Source organism: Ochotona curzoniae, unplaced genomic scaffold, assembly GCF_017591425.1.
Source record: "Ochotona curzoniae isolate NIBS_2020 unplaced genomic scaffold, NIBS_Ocur_1.0 contig_3432, whole genome shotgun sequence".
Classification (NCBI taxonomy): Eukaryota; Metazoa; Chordata; class Mammalia; order Lagomorpha; family Ochotonidae; genus Ochotona; species Ochotona curzoniae.
In genome coordinates this window covers 21,321,443-21,345,930 of record NW_024465859.1, presented here as the reverse complement: position 1 = coordinate 21,345,930, position 24,488 = coordinate 21,321,443, and the positions used below count along the sequence as shown (strand labels likewise).

At 45.2% G+C, this 24,488-nt stretch overlaps 1 protein-coding gene and 1 long non-coding RNA gene across 12 annotated transcripts in view; both read left to right on the top strand.

Annotated features, from left to right (window-relative positions):
- PHF21A (PHD finger protein 21A) overlaps window positions 1-24,488 on the top strand; it is a 200,972-nt gene that overhangs the window by 108,591 nt on the left and 67,893 nt on the right. The window lies entirely within an intron of this gene.
- On the top strand, window positions 216-24,182 carry LOC121156448. The gene is made up of 4 exons (XR_005883867.1): window positions 216-1,446; window positions 3,021-3,025; window positions 12,264-12,273; window positions 24,172-24,182. It is a non-coding gene; the product is annotated as an uncharacterized LOC121156448 (long non-coding RNA).

The window sequence follows — 24,488 nt, the reverse complement described above, 5'->3', positions numbered from 1 at the left end:
GTTGCAATGGCTGGAGCTGAGCTGACCTGAAGTCAGGAGCCAGGAGTTTCTCCTGAGTCTCTTATATGGGTACAAGGTCCCTAGGCCTTGGGCCGTCCTCTACTACTTTACCAGACGAAAAGCACGGACCTGGAGGGGAAGTGGGGCAGCTGAAATGTGAACCAACACTCCTATGGGATCCTGGCACATACAAGAGGAGGACTTTACCCACTAGGCCATCGCACTGGGCTCTTCTCAGTGATTCTTAACACATATTAGTAACTAAAAACTCAGGTTTCTGAATAAAAAAGGTCCATTTATTTGCATCAGCTTGCTGTGTGGCAGACATACTCACTTCTGTTCCCAGAGCACACCTTATTCTATCTTCCCAGTTTTGCTCCTGTCACAATGTGAGTTTGCTGATTAACGCTTCCTAGAAAGAGAGCAGCTTTCCTTCCTCATTTCCTTACCTGCTTTTGGAAATGGTTTTTCGGCACTCCCCTAGTGTCACCCTAGTTTCTGACATACCTAAATCCTTTCTGCTTCAAGCCCTCTTGTTCTGTGCAGAATAGCCCTGTGTAGGAGACTCACAAATGTTCGGATAGCAGGGCTTGCGTAATTATCTGTCAGTCATAGTGTCTGCTGGTTCCCTCCCCTGCTTGTTCTCCATTACATCCCTGGCCTCTGCTCCAAGCCAATAATACAAAAACCTGTTAGCTTCTGATAATCATCATTATCACATCTTCTTTGTCGTTGTCGTCATTATCATCAACATCATCATCATCATCATCCTTGCTTTTTTCCAGGTTGTTCCCACATCATTTAGGGATGACCTCAGCCTAGGTAAACTATAGTTCATGGTTTACTTGGCAACAGAAAAATGGCAGTATCCCAAGTACATAGGATTGAAGTTTGGTTACTTTATGTCATTCTCTTGTTTCCCTCATCACAACATTTGTTTCTCTTTGAAGATCCTGTTGACCTAGGTGGAGCTCTGCTCCCTGGAGACCACCACTGCCATCAACTCCCCCGCCCGACACACACCCAGAGTTCCTTTCCTTTCTCACTCTTGTGATGCCTAAGTTTTCTGTTCCTAGGGTGTATTTCTTCTCTTCTAAAATCCAATTACGTTGTACCTTCTCAGGAATTCTTGAGCCATGCATTCCAAAAAGACAAGGTGCTCTAGGTCTTTGTTTTTGTGGCCATCCGCTGATTTACAACCCAGATGTCTGTAAATACTGAGTCTAGACGTGCCTGGAGCTGGGATCCAGTACCACAGCTAGGTCTTCCATGTGGGTGACAGAAGCCCAGGAACTTGAGTCACCACCGTTGCCCTCAGGGTCTGCATCAGCAGGAGCCGGAGCAGGGATTGGAGCTCAGGCACCCTGGTGTGGAACCTGGCTGCCTTGAACAGTAGGTTAAGTGCCTGCTCCCAGCTCTCTGTGTGTGGATGGTGTAGCACCATCTGTGACACCTTTTGGGAAGCATGGGCCAGCATGAATGCTGTTCTTAGACTCACTGTATGGAATTTTAAAATAAGTATTTGATTCTTTTTATTTTTTATTTTATTTATATCTATTTTTTTTTTTATTGGAAAGGCAGACTTATAGAGAGGAGAGACAGAAAGAGCTTCCATCGCTGGTTCACTCCCCAGATGTCCACAATGGCTGGAGCTGAGCTGATCTGAAGTCAAGAGCTAGGAGTCTCTTCTGGGTCTCCCACATGGGTGAAAGGTCCCAAGGCTTTGGGTCATTTTCTGCTGTCTTCCCAGGCCACAGGCAGGGAGCTGGATGGGAAGTGGAGCAGCCGAGACACAAACCGATAGCCATATGTGCTTGAAGGGAGAAGATTAATCAATTGAGCCACTGCACGGACCTATATGAATTTATTTTAATCAAGAAATTTTTGAGAAGAGGGTATTCAATGGTTAAGGTGGCTGCGTCCCGCACGGGCGTGCCTGTGTTCCAGCCCCAGATGCGTTTTCCAGCCTCTGTCTCCTACTGAGGCAGACCTTGAGAGACTGCACGTGATGGCTCAGCTAGCTAGGTTTCAGCCACCATTGTAGCTCCTGACTCCCTGCTTCCATCCCATCCCAGCCCAGCCCTGGCTGTGGTGGGCTCACAGGGAGTGAAATGACAGGTGGGAATTCTCTGTGCGTTTTTCTGACTCTTAAATAATTAAGATTTTGTAAAGGAACAAACAAAAAATACTTCTTGAAATACCTGCATGGTGTTTTCGTGATATGCATTTTCCATCAATTTCTTGAAGACTTTTTATATGTACAGATTTCGAGAAATCTTTTACCATTATTTTGGTAAAAATAAGTTTACTTATTTATCTTTAAATTCCACTTTCCAGGAACTTTTTGAAATACCTTTGTACTTAAGCAGGTGATATGTATAATTTGTGATAGTTTAGAATTTGGTGAGGTTGTTCTTATGATCAGTGTAATGATCCCTTCCATATCCAGTGGTGCACCACTTAATAGTGTTTTGGTTCACAATAGGTCACATACCCAGTAGTGGTTCCCTAGGATTGGATGGCCTGGGAATGTCACTGCTCTCTTAGTTTGTGGAAGTGTGCCATAGGAAGGTTGTCTAATGACAAAACTGCCTGACACTTTGCTTCTCAGAAGGTATGCCTATTGGTCAGCGATGCATAGCTGTGCGAAATGCTCGGTTCGGCTATAACCGTTATCGTCTTAGCACATCAGCATTCAAAACAGGTAATTTTAAAATTTGGAGTTTGTACGGTTGGCGCAAGTTCCAAGCCACAAGATATAGACAGCTCAGGGTTATGTTCATGTTTGAGAAATTTCATAGCTTGTCGAGGTTAATCGCACCGAGGAAGCTAATACTTTATATTCTAGACCATCAGATGCTGTTAGACACACGAAAGTAGAAACAGTGACAGTAGGAGCCATTTGTGCCCAGGGCCTGGTTTCAATGATCCGGCAGTGATATACACACCTGGTGGGTACTCCTGCCTGCAGCCTGCACACCCAGGTGCCTCCCTCCTGTCACTGCGTGAGGCCCCAGCAGTGAGCGTCAGAGCAGGCTTCAGTGTGCCTTGTGGCAGCTCTAATGAGAAATCGGTTAGCCACGGGACATCAGCAGCCACTTAGGGAATTCTGGTGTTATCCCAAAACATGTCACAGGATCTTACACTGCAGATCCAGGATGTATGAATCAAATGCCATGTCTGAGAATGCCAGGGAACAAAAGGAGACATCAGGGAATGCCATAAAGTAAGGACTAAATCCAAGCAGAAGGAGTCACATTCTTAGCCAGAGCGTTTCTCCGTGGCCGAGTTACCCAATTCCTGGTGGCAGTTGAGCAGGAGGGATAAAATGGAGTGGTGAGAAACGTGCTTTTACATGAGCGTTTTTGCTTTTTCAGAGTTGGCCTAAGTTCCTGTCATTTAGGTCAAGCAGGTGCTTCAGATTGATGGCCAAAAAGGAAATCAACATTGGGGAGAATAGTGAAATGCTCTTAATGGGACATGATTGGAGATGTGAGGCTATCGATGGCTAACGTTCGTAGGAACCCTGAAAGTCAACATGCTGGCTTTCCCGCTTCCAGTAGGATTCTTCTCTGCCTGGGGCATGACCGACTTTGTATTTCAATACTGTGTTACTGTTTCTAGAGCAGAATTTCTATTTAACTCTCAAATACAAAGACAGAAATGAAGGAGCTAGTTAAGTCTAAATAGCTTAACAAGAGTAGATGTTGGGATGTGCTATAATTGCTGAAATTAGTACAAATGTCTTTTGACTGTAGGCAACTTTCTAGCTTGCCTTGTACCTAGGCAAGTGTTAATACTGTTGGAAGAAAAGCAGCAGTAGCTGGTGGGCATTGTGGGCCTGGTGGTTAATGCTAAATTTGTGGTAACTATACCGGTATGGTGAGCTAGGGAGCTGAAGCCAGGGTGTGGACCTGGCTGGCTGGGCTAGACTGCAACATCTGCTAGCGACTATATGGATGGGCCATTCCAGGCCAGGGTGAAGCACATGCAAGTTCCAGGACTGGGAACAGGCCCAGTAGGAGAACTTTGGAAATGTCCCTGATGGGTTGTAGCTCCCACTGGTGAGTACGAAAACCAAGACTATGGGTGAACCAAACTGTAGCACCTTTTGGCATGCGTGTGGGCTGAGTCTGGTGATGGCAGTCTGAGCCAGGCTCCAGCATCTCCTGGTGCACAAGAGAACATGCTAGCCTAGGCCACAACACCCACTATTTCACATGAGAGCCAGTTCTAAGTACGAGCCAGGCTGAGCTAGGCTATAGTACTCACCAGTGGGTCAGAATAGGTGCAAGCCAGTCAAGCTAGGCTTCAGTACCCACCGGTGAGTGCCAGGATTGGGGGCAGGCCATATCATGCTATACCATAGCATCCACCAGCAACTCAAGATCCAGAGGTGGGAGTGGGCCTGGTAGGGGAACTTGGGGAACTCCCCTGATAGGCCTCAGCTCCTGCTGGTGAAAGCAAGAGTCAGAACTGGGAGCAGTCCAGTCCAGGCATCACCCTTCAATACCCCCTAGCAGGTGCAAGATCTATGGCTGGGAGAACTGTAGGCATTTCCCTGTTGGGCTGCAGCTCCTGTTGGTGAGCATAAGAACCAGGGCTGAGAGTGGACCGGGCCAGTCTGGTCAAAGCAGCAGCACTTGTTAGCGTACGTGCATACTGGGTCTGGGGGCAGGTCAGGCTGAGCTAAGCTATAGCACCCATGGGCGTACACAAGAGCCAGATAAGATATGGAATGGACTGGGCTAGACCACAGACATGCCAGCACATGCAGAAAATTGGGCTGGAAGCAGGCCTGTTGAAAGTTTTTGGAAGTCACACTAACTAGGCCGTGGTACCTGCTAAAGTATGTGAAGACCAGGCCAGTGTCGGGCTGGACTGGGTTAGGCCACAACACCCATTAGTTCCTGTGAAAGATGGGGCTGGGCGTGAAACTGACCAGAAAGCTGCATCCCATCGTTATGTGTGTTGACTGGTATGGGTGACAAGACCAAACCTGATCCTGCACTCGCTGGCACACACAGGAGTTAAGTGTGGAGTCACCGCAGGCAAGGTTTCTTGAGGGCCTGGCCAGATCGATTGCTAGGCTGAAATCCTGGCCACAGGGAAAATCACAATATATGTGGCTCGACCTTGGAGTGCATATGTCAGGACTAGGCCTCCTCAGTTGCTGGTGCCTGTGCAGTGGGCTGCATGGAGACATATCAACCAGCTCGTCTAGGCCAGCAGAGGAAATCAACTGCCTCATCAGAGGATGGAAAGCAGAACAAGTTGGACGGTTCAGGCGGCCAAGCTTTGCAGCAAGTGTCTGGGATATGTGGGACTTTGTCAACTACTTTGTCAACCAGTAGACTTTGGGAGGAATTTCTCAACCCTGGTGCAATGAAGCCAACAATGTGTCCAAAGCATCAAAGCCACTTGTGTTGTCCTTGGAACACTCGTCCCCACATCGAGGTCTCTGAGACCTCGTCAGAGGATAATCCCTGGGTGCTGATATAGTTTATCAGCAAAGAACATGCCCTTCCCTTCTCCTACTGTGGACATAGGAGAAGAAAAAAGCTGAAACTTTTTTCTTACCCACCTTCTTCCATACTTTGACTCCACCATACTTTGAGTGCATCTGTGTTGGAAGCCCACAAGGATGTGTAGCAGTCTTGGCTGCTCTGCTTCTAATCCAGTTCCTTACTAACGTACCCGGGAAAGTGGCAGAAATGGCCCAAGTGCTTGACCTCCTGCCCCCTTCAAGGGAGGCCTAACTGGAGTTCTCAGCGCCTGCCTTCCACCTTGACCTTGTCCCAGCTGTTGTGGTCATTTGGGATATAAACCAGCAATGGAAGATATCTCTCTTCCTGTCTTTGTGTCACTCTGCATTTCAGGTAAGTAAATCTTAAAGAAAAATGGTCACAGAGGGAAAAAGAGCAATTTTATGGCATCAGCATATCAGGATACATCATAATCCCAATGCCCAAAGTTTGGCACGGTGTCTGCCACCCTCCTCTCTGAGCAGACCTTGCCTGAATTGGCCATGTGCAGTTGCTGCGTGAGCCTGGCTCAGTTTCACCTACTTTGTGAAAGTACCCCATATTTTTTTTTTGGCATGGCATGCATGCCTTATCAATAAAAGTTAGCGGCTGGGTTAGTCTCGATGTCAGTTGAAAAGAATTCAGAAGATCCATTCAATGTGATGCTTAGTTTTGATGCATTTGAAACTCAGACTTCAAGCTCATCAAAAAATGCCTCTCTTGCCAAGTTAAAAAGCTGACGTTTCTTTCTCCCTTTCTCCTGGAAAGCATTAAAAAGCAGGCTTGTTTTGTTTTGTTTCCTCCAGAAAAGATAAAGCGAAAACCAATAACTAAAAAATTAACATCCTCGAGTTCAAATATGGAGCCTGTGAGTTTTAAAGTCTCCAAATTTAAATAAAGAGAGAGAGAGATTAGGTTTCCAGATTGGGAAAGGCTTATTTTAGTCCTTCATTTTCTTCCCTTTTCCTCCCCTCATTTTTGACCAAATGAGTTTATCCTTAGACATAGTTTTAGCTTCTTATATGGCTTGTGTGTTCTTGCCTCTTACAGCAATGATACATTGATTTCGTCATAAAATGTCTTGCACTGGGCGGCATTACTTTGGGATGTGCATCTGTGGGAGCGTGCCGTGGTATGCAGTAAGCGGGGCCATTAAGCGAGTTATCACCATCTGCTGCTACCTGCACTCATTCCCGCTACAGCATCATTGCTTTTTTTTTTAATTGCTGCCTCAGTTTTCTTCACTTAAAAAAAAAAATTGATGTCCATATCATGATTGTATTCACTTTTTTTTTTATTCGCCAAGTCGTGTGAAATATACTTGCAATGATATGGAATTCCTTCTGTGAGAAATTGAATCAAATGGATTAGTGGGACTTAAAAGGCATTTGAATGGACATATAAATTAAATTACGTGTAGACAACTATTTAAGGATAGCTTTTTCCTGTAAATTGATAAGAAATAAAGTCCTCAAATAAAGTCCCATTGTAGGAAAATTCTTTTATTCTTCCCCTCGATTTTTCCCAACTGGTCAGATGCACTGGAGGTTAAATGGCGACGCTCTCCATTTTACTGGACTGCACTGAGCCCAGCCCGGAGACACCCACCCCGCAGGTCATTAGGGCGTTCTGGGGAGGGGCTTATTAATACTTTGAAAAGGAAGCTTTTAAGTACAGCTTTTTTCAACCCCTATAGCTAGTTAAGAGTAATGAATTTAACTGAAATAGTAATTTCCTTTTTGTGCACCAGTTGAGAATACAAAGTTGAAAAGGCAAAGTACAATAACATGCAATTTGGGCAGCTAATTAAATTGTACTTTTGCTATTTGATAGTCTTTTCTGTTGAACCCTGGTTTATTTTTATAAAGTAAAGATTAGTTTTTCCTATCCATCTACATATTTATAATGAACATTTTCAGGGACAAAATCATTTGCATTTCAATTTGTGTGATCTTTGTTAATTTCGGAGGCATCAGAAAAACAATGTTATGAGTAAGGATAATGATCTCTTTCTCAGTTTGTTTTGCTTTGTTTTGTTTGTTTTGTTTTGTTTAAGGGCAAATCCTGAAGAGTTGCTTATAAATATGAAGCTTTTCCTTGTCAGGAGTTTCAGCTTTTCAAATCGCTTCCTGGAGTACCACCACTGAGAGTATCATCAGCTCACACAGGAGCAGGAAGGGCATGCGTTCTAGTCTAAATGACAAAGAGCAGTCTGCAGCCTTGTTACCTTTCTGGGCTATGAATGCCACCTCCTCCTTTTGCCATTCTGGGTATTTAAAATCTCAATTTTTGGGCCCCGTGTGATAGCATAGTGGTTACAGTCCTTGCCTGGCACTCCTGGGATCCCATATGGGGCCAGTTCTAGTTCTGGCAACCCTGCTTCCCATCCAGCTCCCTGCCTGTGGCCTGGGATAGCAGTTGAGGATGGCCCAAAGCTTTGGGACCCTGCACCCGCGTGGGAGACCTAGAGGAAGCCACAGGTTCCTGACTTTGGATCAGCTCAGCTCCAGCCACTGCGGCCACTTGGGGAATGAATCAGTGGCTGGAGGACCTTTCCCTCTGTCTCTCCTTCTCTTCTTTCCAATAAAAAAAATAAATCTTTAAAAAAATTAGCAAGTGTACATTTTGCAGATTTGCCAATCCCATTAAATTTTTCTGCTGCCCATGTATATTAATTTTATTTGCTGATTTTTATAGGCATGGTGCTTATGGCAATTTATCTTGAGCATAATCACAGCACAAGGGGCCTACTCAGGAAATTATGAATTGATAGAGTACCATTTTCTAAGAGAGTCCTTTCAAACTGTGGTGACTCGTTTGTTCTTAAAGCTTCTAACCCAGGACACAGAGGTTCAGCCTAGTGGGTATGATGCCCAATTCCCACATGGCAGCAGATGCCCTGACTTCTGACCCTGGATGTCTGCTGCTGACCCTAGGAGACAGTGGGGTCACAGAAATAAGTGCATTCCTGGCTCCTGGCTGCAGCCCTGGGTCAGTTTGGGTCTCACTGGAAGTGAACTTAAGTAGTGAGTTAGTGCTTGGGAATGCCTTTCACCTCCTGTTCAGCATCTCCAATACATTTTTGAAAGTAAGCAAAAACTAAAGTTTCCCATCTATTACTGATAAGCACTTTTGTAAAATAGAATGAATTACTAGAAAAAAAAACAGAAAAAATACACACATATGTACAAAGTACATGCTTATTTTTTTAAAAAAAGATTTATTTTTATTATTTTTTCATTGGAAAGGCGGATATACAGAGAGGAGAGACAGAGAGCAAGATCTTCCATCCGATGATTCACTCCCCAAGTGAGTGCAACGGGCTGATACTATGCTGATCCGAAGCCAGGAGCTTCTTCCGGGTCTCCCACGCGGGTGCAGGGTCCCAAAGCTTTGGGCAGTCCTCGACTGCTTTCCCAGGCCACAGGCAGGGAGCTGGAAAGGGAAGCGGGGCTGCCAGGATTAGAACCGGCGCCCATTTGGGATCCTGGGCGTGCAAGGCGAGGACCTTTAACCACTTGCGCCACCGCGCCGGGCCCCATGCTTATTTTTTTATTATCAGATCCATCAAATGTAAAGTTCTATTTCCCAACTTCTATAAAAGTTAATAAAATATTTGTTCCCAGCTTTTCTACTTATCTCAAGTAGCAGTTTACGAATCATCTCAACTCTGGGTTACACTTTTGGATAGCACCAAAGAAATACATTTCCTTATTAGATCACCATTACGTTCTTTAGAAGGCCTTGCTTATTATTCTGTATCTACTCACTGCAATGGGAGGCCATTCCCAGACATTGTTTTTGAGAAGTGTATTTGTTGATGTTCCCGGCTGGTACAAGTGCTTAATTCCTTGGAGTTTTTATTTCTTGTTCCCTGGTGGTTAAATCCAGGAGAAGCACCTTTAATAAAATACCACAATACGCCCTCATTGTATTAGGACACATCACATCAGTTCTCGGTGATGGTAGCTTTGACCACTGGCTGAGATAGAGTCTGTGATTTTTCATGCTAGAAGATGGACTCATGTACTGATTTCTGTCCAGTTGGACAAACATTACCAAGTTCCAGGCTGTGGGCTGCAGAACTGAGTAAGACCCCAATGCCCTTGTTCTCTGGGTGCTGGCAGCCTTAGAGAGAAGACAAATGCATAAACCACAGGATGTCAGCATAAAATAGATTATGGTATCTGCTGTTGTAGTCATCTCTGAGAAGGGAAAAATGCCAATCCTGAGTAGGGAATCACAGAACAATTTCTGTCAAGAATGGGGTAGGTTTAGACAGGAGAAGGTGTTGGGTTGGGAGGGAAGGAATCATTTAATCGAAGATTCAGTGACAGGAAAAAACACTGGAATGGCAGGTGTTGTGGAGCAGTATGTTCAACCGTGGCCTAGGACACCCACATCCTGTGTTGGAGTGCCTGGTGTGAGTTCCCACTATTCCATGATTCTAATCCCACTTCTTGCAAATCCTCCTGGGAGAGTAGATGAAGATTCAGATCCTTGAGAACTATCACCTGCATGGGGACCCAGGTAAAATTGCTGGGTCTTGGCTTCTGCTTGGCCCAATATTAGCTGTCACAGGAGTTTGAGAAGTGAACCAGTGGGTGGAAGATACTTTTTTCTCTTTGTGTCGTATACCTTTCGAATAGATAAATTTTTTTTTTTTTACTTTTTTTTTTTTTTTTTTTTTTAAAGATTTATTTTTATTATTTTTTCATTGGAAAGGCGGATATACAGAGAGGAGAGACAGAGAGGAAGATCTTCCATCCGATGATTCACTCCCCAAGTGAGCGCAACGGGCCGATACTATGCCGATCCGAAGCCAGGAGCCTCTTCCGGGTCTCCCACGCGGGTGCAGGTTCCCAAAGCTTTGGGCTGTCCTCGACTGCTTTCCCAGGCCACAAGCAGGGAGCTGGAAGGGAAGCGGGGCTGCCGGGATTAGAACCGGCGCCCTTATGGGATCCCGGGCGTGCAAGGCGAGGACTTAACCACTTGCGCCACCGCGCCGGGCCCCGAATAGATAAATTTTTAAAAAATGTTTTTTGAGTTCTGAAAATAGCAGAGTGGTTGAAGGAATGGATATCCTGGGAAGTAAAGGACAGATGCTGAGGGCCTCAAAAACTTGACCTGGGAGTGTAGGCTTTGCCCCTGATGAAGATGTTACAGTTCGTCCTACCTTGATGTCTAAATTGGGGTAATGGGACAGGAGTATCAGAATGTGTCTAGACTCATTAGAGGTAAAGAATGAGGGGGAAGAAGAAGTGGATGTACCAAGGTACATCTTAAGTGGTGAGAGTGCAGTCAAGATGGGGAGCTACAAGAGGGGAAGCCAAGAGCAGGTCAGACCGGAGGAGGTAGGAGTGGCAATGAGAAGTGTTTATCAGCCCAGGAGAAGTGTGGCTGTGGGGTTGCCAGTCTTAAGAGGTTTGTGAACACGTGTTTGTTGGCCTCTGCATGTCCTGGGCTCTATGCTGGGTACTAGGAGCGTTGTTTGTTGCCGCATCAGATCTTCACAAGCAGCCCTGTGATGTGGATGCAGATAGATTGATTTCAGACAGTGAACTGAGACCAAAGTTAATTAGCCTGCAGGAGGCCCCGCAGCCAGTCGTGAGGGCCAGAGTTCCATCCGCATTAGAGCCTCCTCCACTGTTCCTTGAAGGAGATAATCATGGCATTAGGATGGAACATGGGTATCCAGGGAATGGGTATGGGCAGGGAAAAATCACGGACAGAAACTTGGAAAGCCTGTGACTGTGGAAAGGTCGAAGAAGGCACTTTCATGGCCTGGGGTGAGAGGGTCAAGGGACAGTGGCAGGTGAGCAGAGTTTCAGGAACTTAGTTGATGGAGCAGTTGCAGTGAGATACAGAGAAGGGCAAAGACTGACGTACTCCTGATGGAAATGGCTAGATCCTCACCCAGAGGAGTCCGGGGGACGATGAAGATGCTGTGCACTGACTTGCAGATGGAGCCTGGGACCTGGTGAAAGGATACTGTGCAGCAGGAGTGAGTGGCTTAGATGCAGACCTTGCCAGGGTCCAAGGAGAGAAGAGCTGAGTGAGGGAGAGCCCGCTGCATGGGCCCCAGGATGGACAGGAACCAGTACAGCAATGACCAGCAGCTACCCACCATCTGGAAATCTAGACAGAGTTTGGGAGCTGCAATGTCCCACTGGCTTCCTACTTTTAATGTATAAAGTTTTAAGGTTAATGTTACATTAGCAAAGCTTTTGGGCTTTGTATTTTGTTTGTTTGTTTTTTAAAGATTATTTATTAGAAAGTCAGATATACAGAGAGGAGGAGAGACAGAGAGGAAGATCTTCTGTCCGATGATTCACTCCCCAAGTGAGTGCAACGGCCGATGCTATGCCGATCTGAAGCCAGGATCCAGGAACTACTTTTGGGTCTCCCACACAGGTGTAGGGTCCCAAAGCTTTGAGCCGTCCTCGACTGCTTTCCCAGGCCACAAGCAGGGAGCTAAATGGGAAGTGGAGCTGCCAGGATTAGAACCGGCACCCATATGGGATCCTGGCGCGTTCAAGGCGAGGACTTTAGCCGCTAGGCCACACCGCCAGGCCCTGTTTGTTTGTTTTAATGTGTTTAAGGGTTGATTGATTGCTTTTTTGGAAACGCAGAGTTAAATTTTCTTTAATTTGAAAGGGGATGTTAAAGCGAGAGAATGCCAGTGAGAAAAGTTTAACATCTGCTGATTTCACTCCCCGAACGACCACAACTGGGGAGGCTAGGTCAAGTTGAAGCCAGGAGCCTGAAGTTTCTTCTAAATCTCCCATGTAGATTCAAGGGCTCAAACACTTATGTCATCCTCTGCTGCTTTCCCAGGCACATTAGCAAGGAGCTGGATGGAAAGTGGAGGAGCCTGGACTCACATGGGTACCCAAGTGGGATGCTGGAATCTTAGGCTGCAGTTTTACCTGCTGTGCATCAGCCCTGCTTATATGGGGTTAGAATAAAGAAAACAAGAGTTGTATGATTACTTTTCTGTTCAGTAAATCAGCAAGTAAAAACTATTCTAGGGACCAGCACAGTGGCTCAACAGGCTAATTCTCCACTTATAAGAACAAGGATCCTATATGGGTGCTAGTTCATGTCCTAGCTACTCCACTTCCTATACAGCTCCCTGCTCATGGCCTGTGAAAGCAGTCAAGCATGGCTCAAGTCCTTGGGACCCTGCATCCATGTGGGAGACACATAGTAACTCCTGCTTGTGGCTTCAGATCAGATCTGCTCTGTCCATTGTGCCCATTTTGGAGGTTATCCAGCAGATGGAAGATTTTTCTCTCTGTAAATCTGCCTTTCGGGTAAACATAAGTAAATCTTTAAAAAAAAAAAAAAACTTCTGGGCCCAGCACAATAGCCTAGCAGCTAGAGTCCTCACCTTGCACCAGCCAGCATCCCCTATGGGCGCCACTTTCCCACTCCCTGCTTGTGGCCTGGGGAAGCAGTCGAGGACGGCCCAAAACCTTGGGACCCTGCACCCTGGCTATAGGCTTCAGATTGGCTCAGCTCTAGTCATTGTGGCTGCTTGGGGGGTGAACCACCAGATGGAAGATCTTCCTCTCTGTCTCTCCTCATCTCTGTATATCTGACTTTCCAGTAAAAATAAAATAAATCTTAAAAAAAAAAAAAAACTGTTCTAAATTCCCCTGTGCCAAGCTCCCGGGCATCCACATATTTTGCTCTAGGGGAATTTTGTTAATTAAATGCATTACTGCAGTAGCATCCCTTGTATAGGAGTCAGAGAAGACCTCAGCCAGAACTCTTTCTCATGAAAGTGAAAAACAATACTAGTACCACGTGGGAAGAAACTTGAGATGCTTGACTTGTAGAGCAGGGAGGTAGCTTTGGAATTGCTGATCTTATTTCAACAAGCAGTCCTCAAACACTTAAGATCCACCTTATTACCACCAGCAGGGCTGGCAAGTGAAGTTTCTTTTTTTTTAAGATTTATTTTTATTGGAAAGGTGGATATACAGATGGATATACAGAGAGGAAGATCTTCCGTCTGATGATTCACTCCCCAAGTGAGTGCAACGGCCAATGCTATGGCCTCCCGCACGGGTGCGGGGTCCAGGCCACAGGCAGGAAGCAGGATGGGGAGCGGGGCTGCCGGGATTAGAACCGGGGCCCATGTGGGATTCCAGGCATGCAAGGTGAGGACCTTAACCACTGCACCATCACGCCGGGCCCCGGCAAGTGAAGCTTCTAATGGAGCTGTTAATTCCTACCCTCAAGAAGCTCACAGTCTAGCGGGAAGATAAAGCACCATTTGAGGACAGAGGGGGAAGGGAAGTGTGAACTTAACAGCGTCTGGTTTCTTTGGGACATTCTTCTGACCACTTTATGGAGAGACAGAGCAGGTGTGTTGTATACACAGGAGGCAGAGTGAGAAAGCCGGTGGCCAGGGAGGCGTGTCCTGTGCCTGTCTGATTTCTTCTGTGGCCCCAGTGCACTGGCAGGGCTGGGAAGGTTGAGAAGAGGGGGGCAGGGCTTCCAAAGCAAAGTGGAAAGAGACAGGGTTGCAAATAGTACCTGACGTTGTTGTTCTCTAACTTCTGTGGCCAGGGCTTTTGTTCATTGGCTCAGGACAGCTGTAGTTGTTTGTGTTTTGTGGGTGTGTTGATTTGTGGTGTTATGAATCACCATGAGACCCCACCAAATGTACTCTGGAGCCAAATATGATTTCCTTTGAGTTATTCAGACCATGATTACCTGCAGTGTTATAAAGCAGAAAGGAGCACAGGTATTGGAATTGAAAGACAAAGATTTGGGTTCTGACTTGGCCACTTACATGTATAATTTTGGACAGATCACTAAATTTCTTTGAGCTATGTGTTATAACTTGATATCTTTATGGGATTACAGAGGGGTGCAGGCAGCATTATTTATTAAAAAGAAAAAGCTTTAAATATACATGTATTTATTTGAAGGAAAAGGCTCTGTGTTCACTATAATGGCAGTTGTGTTTACAGAATGCTGACATTTATTAAATCATCACCGCTAATTTTCCTTAGAAGTGCTTGAGAGGCTGCTTCAAGGTATGCATCAGGAGAAAACTTAGTTTTTGTCCTTAAAAGTTTATAAAAATTCTATAATCGGAAAGGTGGAAGAGTGAGCAAATGAACAATCTTCCATCCATTGATTTACTCTCCAAATGCCCTCTGCAGCTGGAGTGAGCCAGACTAGAGAGTCAGAACCCAGACTGGGACCTCCCTGGCACGGCACCTGCCACCTCCCAGGTGTGCGTCAGCAGGAGCCTGCCTCGGAAGGAGACTAAGGACTCAGGCTCTGGCACGCTGGCGTGTCAAGTGGCAAATGAACCACTGCACCCAACGCCCCTCCCCCGCCAGATGATGATTATTTCCTCTGTTGACGTTCAAGTTAAACGGGCTTCACTTTTTTAAGATTTGTTTTATTTATTTGCTCTTCCCTCTTACGCCAGATACAGGAAGGAAAAAAAAAAAAGATTGGTCTAACCCACTACACTAAAATGCCAGCCTCCTTGTCTTTCTTTTAATATGATTTTTAAAAAGATTTAGCTTTTGTTTCTGTTGGGAAGTCAGACATACAGAGAGGAGGAGAGACAGAGAGGAAGTTCTTCCACCCATTGACTCACTCCCTAAGCAGCCACAATGGCTGGAACTGCGCCAGTCTTAAGCCAGGAGCCTGGAGCTTCAAGCCTCCCTCAGGTTTCCCACATGGGTGCAGGATCCCAAGGCTTTGGGCCATACTTGACTGCCCTCCCAGGCCACATGCAGGGAGCTGGGTGGAAAGCAGAGCTGCCGGGATTAGAACTCGCACCCATATGGGATGCTGATGCATGCAAAGTGAGGACTATAGCCGCTAGGCCACCGCGCCAGGTCCTCTTTTAATATGATATTAAGTGACTAAATAAAAGTTCCTGAGACTTCCCAGAATTTGAAAGTTCTGGGATGGAACCAGGAATCTTTTGTTGAAGGTTGAATAAATTAGGACATTTATTTAATAAAAACACTGTAAAAGTGGCCTGACCACTTTGAAGGAGACACTGAGCATGCAATACCTGCGATGGGAAAATGTAAGGTGACTGGGAGAGTTACTCTGGGTGCAATGAGCTCTCTCCTCAGCATCCTACATTGTGAAGCAGGTGATGGCAGGGCCTTGGCAGCAACACACGTAAGAGGATCGTGGTCTGTGCGACAGGCTGCCCGGGTTAGAACCCTGCCGTGGCTCTGTCGGCCTTCTGCCACTTTCTGAGCCTCAGAGCCTCCATCTAAAGCTGCTTGCTGGGTCTCACTAGGTGATTTGGAAGTCTACATTTCCCAATAATCAATATTATTAGAATTATGCCTGCCCTGTAGTAAGTACTAAAATAAGTGGTGGCTGCAGCTATTTGTTATATCGTATGGTCCAGGCATTTGGTATAACAAGGTTTCGTACATCATTCTTGGCAAGCCAAGTTGGGGGAGAGAAAGAAAGTACTCAAGGACCAGGGTGCTGTCATCAACACGAGCTGAAAGATAGGGGCCTGTTAGTTGCGTTCACAGAGCAAGGAGGATACCAACCTGATTATGGGATCTGATGCAGATGAATTCTCCCCAGCCAAAGTATGTTATTTGGATTTAGAAATACAACATTCCATTTCCATTTTCATTTTATACATAAATAAGTATAGTGGGATTCAGAGAGGTGTGACGGGTTTTCCCTAGTCCCTCCCCTGCTGTCCTACCATTTGTCGTCTCTGCGAGGGAAATTGGTCTGTGAGCCCAGCCAGTCAGGCAAGGCTTTTTCCATCTCCTGGACTCTTGGAGTAGCTTTCGGGCCCTCGGCACTTTCCCAGCAAAGCCAATCTGGGTCAGGAGGAAACGTGCGTTCCCCTTTTCCCGACTCCTTCAGGGAAGCAGCAGAGGACTGTTGAAACACTGAACCTTTTCAGAAGCCAGGCCGAATAAGGTCGGCCGTGGTCGGCCTGGCCTGGGCATGCGTCACAATGTGGAACTCTGTATTTTATTTCATAAGGAGACAAGCACAGTGCAAAGAAAGATACCATCGAGGGTCCCATCAGTGTTGCATATTTCTGTTGGGCCCTTGGGCGTCGTGTACAACCAATGCAGTATTTTGCATGGTGGAACGTATGGGGGGAGTGCATGTGAGCAGTACACCTTGTGGAGGAAGATGCTGAAACCCTGAAGCTGCCATTCCCAGACGGGAAATGGAGTCGTTTGCAGGTTGCTTCTCTAAACTTCGCTCTGTGGTGTCTTCTGCTTCCCAGTCGATGAGTAGAAAACACTGCACACAGGTTACTTGCATTTCCTTTCTGTTCTGAGCTGGAACATGGTAATCCCACAAAGTACAAGAAGAGAAAGTTGAAGCTGAGATGCTGTTAAGAATGTAAATAACATAATAGCACTGATGATTGTGATAGCTCGTGTCCCTCATTAATGAGTCTGACATTCCACCGAGGAGTCAGATGGAGAAGCCCATTATCCTGAGACTTGACAATGATAAAAATAAACTGTACTCATGGAAATTAAAGAAAGAATATGTCCATTGTTAAGCTGGGTGAACAATGCATGTCTCACTTCTTTCCTCTGGATTTTGGTTTAATGAAATGTAGCCACATCAAAATTATGTTGGATTTAATATTATGTTAGTAGTTTATTTTCAAGATAAAAGTAATAAAAGTATTTGGAAGATTATCCTATCTTCTGTGAGTGCCTCAGAATCCTGGCTTCTGAGCTGTGGCTTCTTTGAGGGGAGGGCCTTCTTCCTGTGGACCTTAACCTTGGGTGAGCCTGGGAGTGGGCAGGTGGGACATTTTTGTATTGTGGTCACAAGGAAGAAAAGGGTTTATTAAGAAAGAGACTTACTTGAAACAGACGCACACATAGCGAAACTGCAGTGCACCAGTCCTCGTCCCCAGATGCCCACTGCAGCCAGAACGGAGCCGAGAGCCAGGAACTCCATCTGGGTCTCCCACTTGACTGGCACTAGTCCAGATTCGTGGGTCATCCTCCCATCTGCCGAGGCACATTAGCAGGAAGCTGGATCAGAAGCAGGGGAGCTTGGACTCAAACCTGCGTTCCAGAAGAAATCCATGTAACTCCCTCTGCTGGAGCACCTGCCCTCAGAGATCACTTTTTTTTCTGTGTATTTTAACTATTTTTATAACAGGAAATCATGTATAAAATTATTTTGTTGAATGGTTTTAAAGAGAAAAATTTTTGTGAAGCTTTAGGCATTGCGTTATGCATCTAATAAGTAGCTTGTGTTTTTTACATTTTTGAAAAGTATATGTTTGTGTATTTGACAATATTTATTTGCACAGAGGGCAGCAGAGAATCTTTCTTCTGCTGGCTCAGTCCCCAAATAGCCCCTGTGGCCAGAGGTAGGCCAGGAGCTCAGAGCTGCTGCTTCCAGGTCTCCCACGTGGCTGTGTATGGGCCATCCTCTGCTGCTTTCCATTTACATAAGTAGGAACAGCTGGGTCTCAAACCAGTGCCCATATGGGGTTGTGTTGTCACAGGTGAGGATTTTACCTGCTATGCTACGGTACTGGCCCCCTTAAATTTTTTTTGACGATCATTTTGACTTTGATTTTCTTTTGAGATCTTTGAAAATACATTTTATAAGTATGTACTAATTTCTGTTTTGTGCCTTTAAAGGACAGAAATATTCCCTTCTAAGTGAGGATTGCCAGTCTTAAAACATTTTTGTGCCAGTTTTGTTGTAGGAAGGTCTATCACATTTTTACAATAGGATTCACTAATAGAAGTATGTATTTTTAAGGTGTTTTGATCAGTTGAATCCGCCACAGGAGTGCTGTGAACTAAATGCAGCTGAAAGCTCCCTGGCTCCACTAGATGGCGTTCACTCTCTGAGTGATAAGTTAGTGCGGGCTTGCAGGCCAGCAACAGCCTGAGCTGTGGGACTGACCTCAGCGACTTCCCCAGGACTTCCCCAGGGCGAGAGTGGCCCGGACCCCGAGCTCCTCCACTCTTTCTGGGGAGTGATTTGCAGGGGCTGTAGAGAGTTTAGGGAGATGGGAAGGCTTGAGGGCAGGTGTTTTCAAATGAAAAAACTGTAAGCTACAGTAGCGTGTGAGGTGCTTATTAATCCGACTTTGACTTAGCCTTCGCCCTATGTGTGTCCACTTGAAAGGTGATGGACTTTCTGTTTTCATGTAGTTTATTGCCTTATTATTTTAATTCTTATTTGGGCTTCTGGAAACATTGGAAAACAAATGAAAATAAGAAGTAGGCACTTTTTAAACATGTAGCTTACAGCATTGAATTTTCAAGTAATTTGGGTGTCATTTATAGGAACCAAAGCCACAGTGACCTACTTGTGGGTGATCTTTGTCCTCTAGACAGACATATGTATAGTAAAAATGAACATTTGGGGCGGTACCATGGTATTGTCGGCTGAGCCTCTGCCTCTGGCGCTGGCATTCCAAATGGGTGCCAGTTCATGTCCTAGCTGCTCTGCTTCCAATCTAACTCCCTCCCTATGGGAAAGCAGCAGAATATGGCTTAACTCATTGGCCCGCCGTGCCCATGAATCAGACATGGAAGAAGCACCTGTCTCTTGGCTTCAGGTCAGCTCAGCTCCAACCTCCGTGGCCATTTGAAGGGTGGGCCAGCTGATGAAGGATATCTTTGTCTCTCCTGAACGCTTTCAAATAAAATTAAACAAACAAACAAAAACCCTGATAAATGATAATTACTTCTCAGCCTTTTTGACTAAGACCATGTATTTAAAAAAACTGATAAATGAACATCCAAATTATTTTCTGAATTTGCGCTATTTTTAATAATTTATTTCAAAGGCAGAGTTACAGAGCGAGAGAAAAACTTGTATCTATAAATTCACTCTCCAAATGGCCACATGGGTCAGGCGCTGAGCCAGGCCAGGCCAGAGCCAGGAACCTGGAACTACATCCAGGACTCCCCATGGGAGTGGCAAGGAGCCAAGCATTTGGGTCATCCTCCATTGCTTCCCCAGGTACATTAGCAGGGAGCTGGGGCAGAAATAGAGCAGCAAGGACTTGATCCAGGACTCATGGGGGATGCCAGCATCTCAGGTGGCAGCTTGGCCTGCTTTGCCCTGAGGCTGCCCCTACAATTCTGGATGATCTGTTACATGCAAGGACCATTTTCTGTGTCAGTTGATTTTTAGAGTTGGAAAAGTATGCTTCTCCAGACTTTAGGCTATTTTAATTACGTGTTGTGTTTCCTTGCTGCTCTTTAGAGTTTTTGGCTTTTTTTTTTTTTTTTAAGGAAATGGTGATACATGCCAGGAAAAAAAGCAGCTCCCCGTATCATTAAATGTGTTTTTCGTTGGTGATGAGATTCCTGAAGCCAGAACAAAGTACGCCAGCGTGGAGGGAGCCCTGGCCAGCAGTTGCTCTATAAATACTATGCTACTCATTGTTCCTGGGGAGTGAGTGGTTGGTGCTGGTGCCACCCTACACGTGCCTGACGCAGTGGAGAGCAGTTCGAATGTCCTAGGAAAAACATTGCTAGTTGTTTGACTTACCAGTATGTAACAGCAAATAGAATAATTAGGGACTTTGGCCAGTGGAACCCAAGTGCTTGTTCTCTAAATCAGAACACCAAGGCTTGAAATTTGGTGCTGGTTAATCAATATTTCAAGTAAGAATTTTACATATAATCTTGGAACATTCAGCGCCCCCCCTCAATGAAAAGCAGTTGCTTGAGTTTTAGTGTGTACAAGGCATTACTGTTTCTGATTTTTTTGTGATCTCTGAACAGTCCTAGTCATACTTTCCACACTCATTAGTTCTCCTGAGCATATGTAGGCATGTGGCAAGATGTAAGTACATAAACAGTTTTCACATTTGTTGCGATCAAGGCTGTATTAAAGGGGAACAGTCAGTCACTGTTGCGTAGCGCCCGAGTTGAGTTCCTCTGCTTCTCTGCGTTTCTTCTTGGGGTCAGGTGAAAGAATGACGGTGACTGATTCCCAGTGTATGTAGTGCTAGGTGTTTAGTGAATGTTACAGGAGAGGGGATCGCCAATCTCCGGGTAGTGGTCCTCTGGTCCTGAGGAGACAGCTTCCTGGGAAGCTGTGCAGTCCTGCAGGAAACCGCACACACTCACCGAGAAAGGTCTGTGTACATCCTGCGGAGCAGCAGCGAGGGCTAAAGCAGTTGGATTCCTGTCATGCCTGTGGGAGAGCTGTGTTGTGATCCTGACTACTGGCTGTGGCCTCAGCCTAGCCCCAGCTGTTAGGGCATGAACCAGGGAGTCAGGGCTCTCTGTCTCTCAAATTAAAAAAAAAAAAGTAATTTAAAGTTACTTTACGTTATCTTAAAACAAGGATTTTTTTTTCCCTCTTTCTCTCTCAGTCCCTATTCTTCAGTGTTTCTTGTTTCTAATTGAAAGTAGTGGTGGGTGTTGGTGCCACAGGACGAGCGCCCACCTGGGACACCCAGGGTTGACTCCTGCATATGCTTCTGATGAGTTTCCTGCTAATGTGCCTGGGAGGCAGCAGGTAGTGGTACTTGGGTCACTGTCACCCTGTGGGAGCCCTGGATGGGATTCCTGACCCTTGCCCTGTCCAGCTGCTGCAGGGGTTTAGAGAGTAACCCAGCAGCTGGACGATCTAGTTCTAGCTCTAATTCATTCTCATTCTCTCTCTCTGTATGTTCAACTTTCTGTCACTCTCTAACCCTGCCTTTCAAATGCATAACTAAATGTTTATTTAGTCAAGTATTTTTATGTATTTATTTTTTTCCAAATTTGTTCTGTGTCTAAAAGGTCTCAGATCTGTTCTGTCCATCCATGGTGTTAGATCTTTTCTTTAGGAATTGACTGTTAAGATTTCTTGCTTTGCACTGTTACTTGGTTTCAATGGAAGTGAGTATGAGATGAGGCAGTTTATCAATATGCATAATTTGATCACTTAAAAAATTTAAGGGAAACATGCTCAGTAATTTTTAAATATAGTGGGGAAAGGAAAAAGGGAGGAAGAATTGTATTCATGGTATATTTTTTAAAATTCTCTGCATTGTAGATCCATTAAAGAAACACAACTGTAATCTTGTGGCAGAAACTCTGAAATTACCACTTTTCTAAAAATATCATTTACAGCTGAAACTTAATATATCAAAGCATTTTGTCCTGGGAATGATACATATTTTCATAAAGATATATTTCTAAGTGAATATAACACTGAGATTCCTGAAAGAGGGAACCTTTCCAAAACGGGCTGTGATTGCCTGGGTGAAGGATATTAGGTTGCAACACTCCAAAAGGAAATCCTGGCATAGGAAGCAATTGATAAAGGCCAAATGTCTATGGTCTAATGAAGCTCTGACAGGCGCATGCCTGGGGGCTGTTCACCAGCCTTGCCAGAACCTCCTGAATTAGGTAGGTCTTCATCGGTGCCGAGCCATGCTCAGGCTTCCATCCTTGCTTCTTCTACAGAACAGATCATTCTTGCTTTTCATCTCGTGTAAGTATTAGTCATCTTCCTGGTAAGAACGGGGGAGCCTTCCTGCACCGTGGCCTTCCCGCCAGTGCCAACATACAGTGGCAGGCAGTGCAGCACCTTCAGAGTATCTTAAAAACCAAAGTTCATCAATTAAAAAAAAACTGGCGAATTTATTATTTAGTGCTATTAGTTCTACAAATACTTGATGTTTTTAAACTATTAATTTTTTAATTAATTAATTTATTTGAAAGACTGAGTTAGAAAGGGAGTGTTTGCATCCACTGGTTCACTCCCCAAATGGCAATCCGACTAGAACTGGACTGGACTGGAGCAGGTGCTTTTTCTGGGTTCCTACATGGGTACAGGAGCCCAGACACTAGGGCCATCTTCCACTGCTCTCCCAGGCGTATCAGCAGGGATCTGAATCAAACGTAGAGCAGCCAGGACTTGAACCAGCGCTCATATGAGATGCTGGCACTGTGGGTGGCAGATTTACATGCTGTGCCATAGCGTTAACGCCATATTTTAGAACTTTATTCTTATGAAAGGTTTATTTTTTTCTTTTAGTGGGGTGTGGAAGGAGGTAAGTTATGATTGTCATTTTAGGAGAGAGTAACACTGAAAGAGGCTGAAGAATGAAAAGAAAACCAGCATCCCATGTTTTAGAATTTTGTAAACTTTAGCCCATTTTTTTTTCAGTGTAAGTATGAAGTTTCCAAGACCAGTTTTATATAACTGGAACTTTTAATATATAGATTCACTTTTCAAACCAAGAAATATCTTGAGTTTTTAATAAGGTCTTGCTGAGGAAACGTTTATCTGGTTTTTCATTCTCAGAGTAATTTGAAATGGATTTATGATATATAGAGAAGAGGAAACATCATAGAAACAAACTTGCCTGACGTTCTAAGTCCAAAAGAGATAAAATTATCTGACTTAATCTTCAGTAAAATTTATATAACCGATTTATCCATTTAATTAATTTCATCTTACAATTTAAGTAAAAAGGTACCACCAATCTACTTAATGTTAAAAATGTTGGGCCCGGCGCAGTGGCGCAGTGGTGGGTTCTCGCCTTGCACGCCCAGGATCCCATATGGGCGCTGGTTCTAATCCCAGCAGCCCCGCTTCCCATCCAGCTCCCTGCCTGTGGCCCGGGAAAGCAGTCGAGGACAGCCCAAAGCTTTGGGACCCTGCACCCACGTGGGAGACCCGGAAGAGGCTCCTGGCTTTGGACCAGCATAGCATCGGCTGTTGCGCTCACTTGGGGAGTGAATCATTGGACGGAAGATCTTCCTCTCTGTCTCTCCTCTCTGTATATCTGCCTTTCCAATAAAAATAAAATAAATCTTTAAAAAAAAATGTTAGTGGGAGGACAACAGTGCAGAAGCCTAGTAGCTGAAGTCCTTGCTTTGCATCCATTGGGATCCCATATGAGCGCCAGTTCATGTGCTGGCTGCTCCACTTCCCATCTAGCTCCCTGCTTGTGGCCTGGGAAGACAGTGGAGGACGGCCCAGGACTTTGGGACCCTGCACCCATGTGGAGGCATGGAAGAAACTCCTGGCTTCTGGCTTCAGATCAGCTTGGCTCCAGCCATTGCAGTTTCTTGGGGAGTGAACCAGCAAACAGAAGATCTTTTTCTCTATATCTCCTTCTCTCTGTAAATCTAACTTTCCAATAAAAATAAATAAATCTTAAACAAAGAAATAAAAACGTTAGGTGGGGGTGGGGGGGACCTGGCTCAGTGGCTTAATTCTCACCTCGCATTCACCAAGATCTCATGTGGGTGCCAGTTCGTGTTCCAGCTGCTCCTCTTCCCATCCAGCTCCCTGCATGTGGTCTGGAAGAACAGTAGAGAATGGCCCAAAGCCTGGGGAACCTGCACCCAATGAAAGACCTGGAAGAAGCTCCTGGCTCCTGGCTTCAAATGAGCTCAACTCCAGCCATTGCAACCTCTTTGGGAGTAAACCAGGGAAATGGAAGATCTTTCTAACTCACCTTCTCTCTGTAAATCTGCCTTTCCAATAAAAATAATAATAAATCTTCCCCCAAAAAAATCAAACAAATTTCTCTGTTGGTTTTTAGAAATCAAATGAAATAAAAAATAAAAACATTAGGTGGAAACTGGCATAACAAGGCCGGTTAAGCTACCATTTTGTGACATGGGCATCCCATATCAGAACACAAATTCAGGTCCCAGCTGCTCCACTTCAAATCTAGCTCTTTGCTAATACATCTGAGGAGGCAATAGAGGATGGCCCAAGGGCCTGGGAGCCTGCTGTGCACATAGGAGACCCAGATGGGTTCCTGGCTCCTGGTTCAGCTTGGCCCAGCCCTGACCTTATGGCTATTTGAGAAATGATGAGCAAATGGAAGATTCAATCCCAACCTCTCTCTTTGCTACTGTGCCTGTGAAATAAATAAATGCTTAAAAGGAAATTAGGTGATACTTTGTGTCATTTGGCATTTGGGAAGAAGGAATTTGAGTAAGTGTAAACTATAGGGAAAGT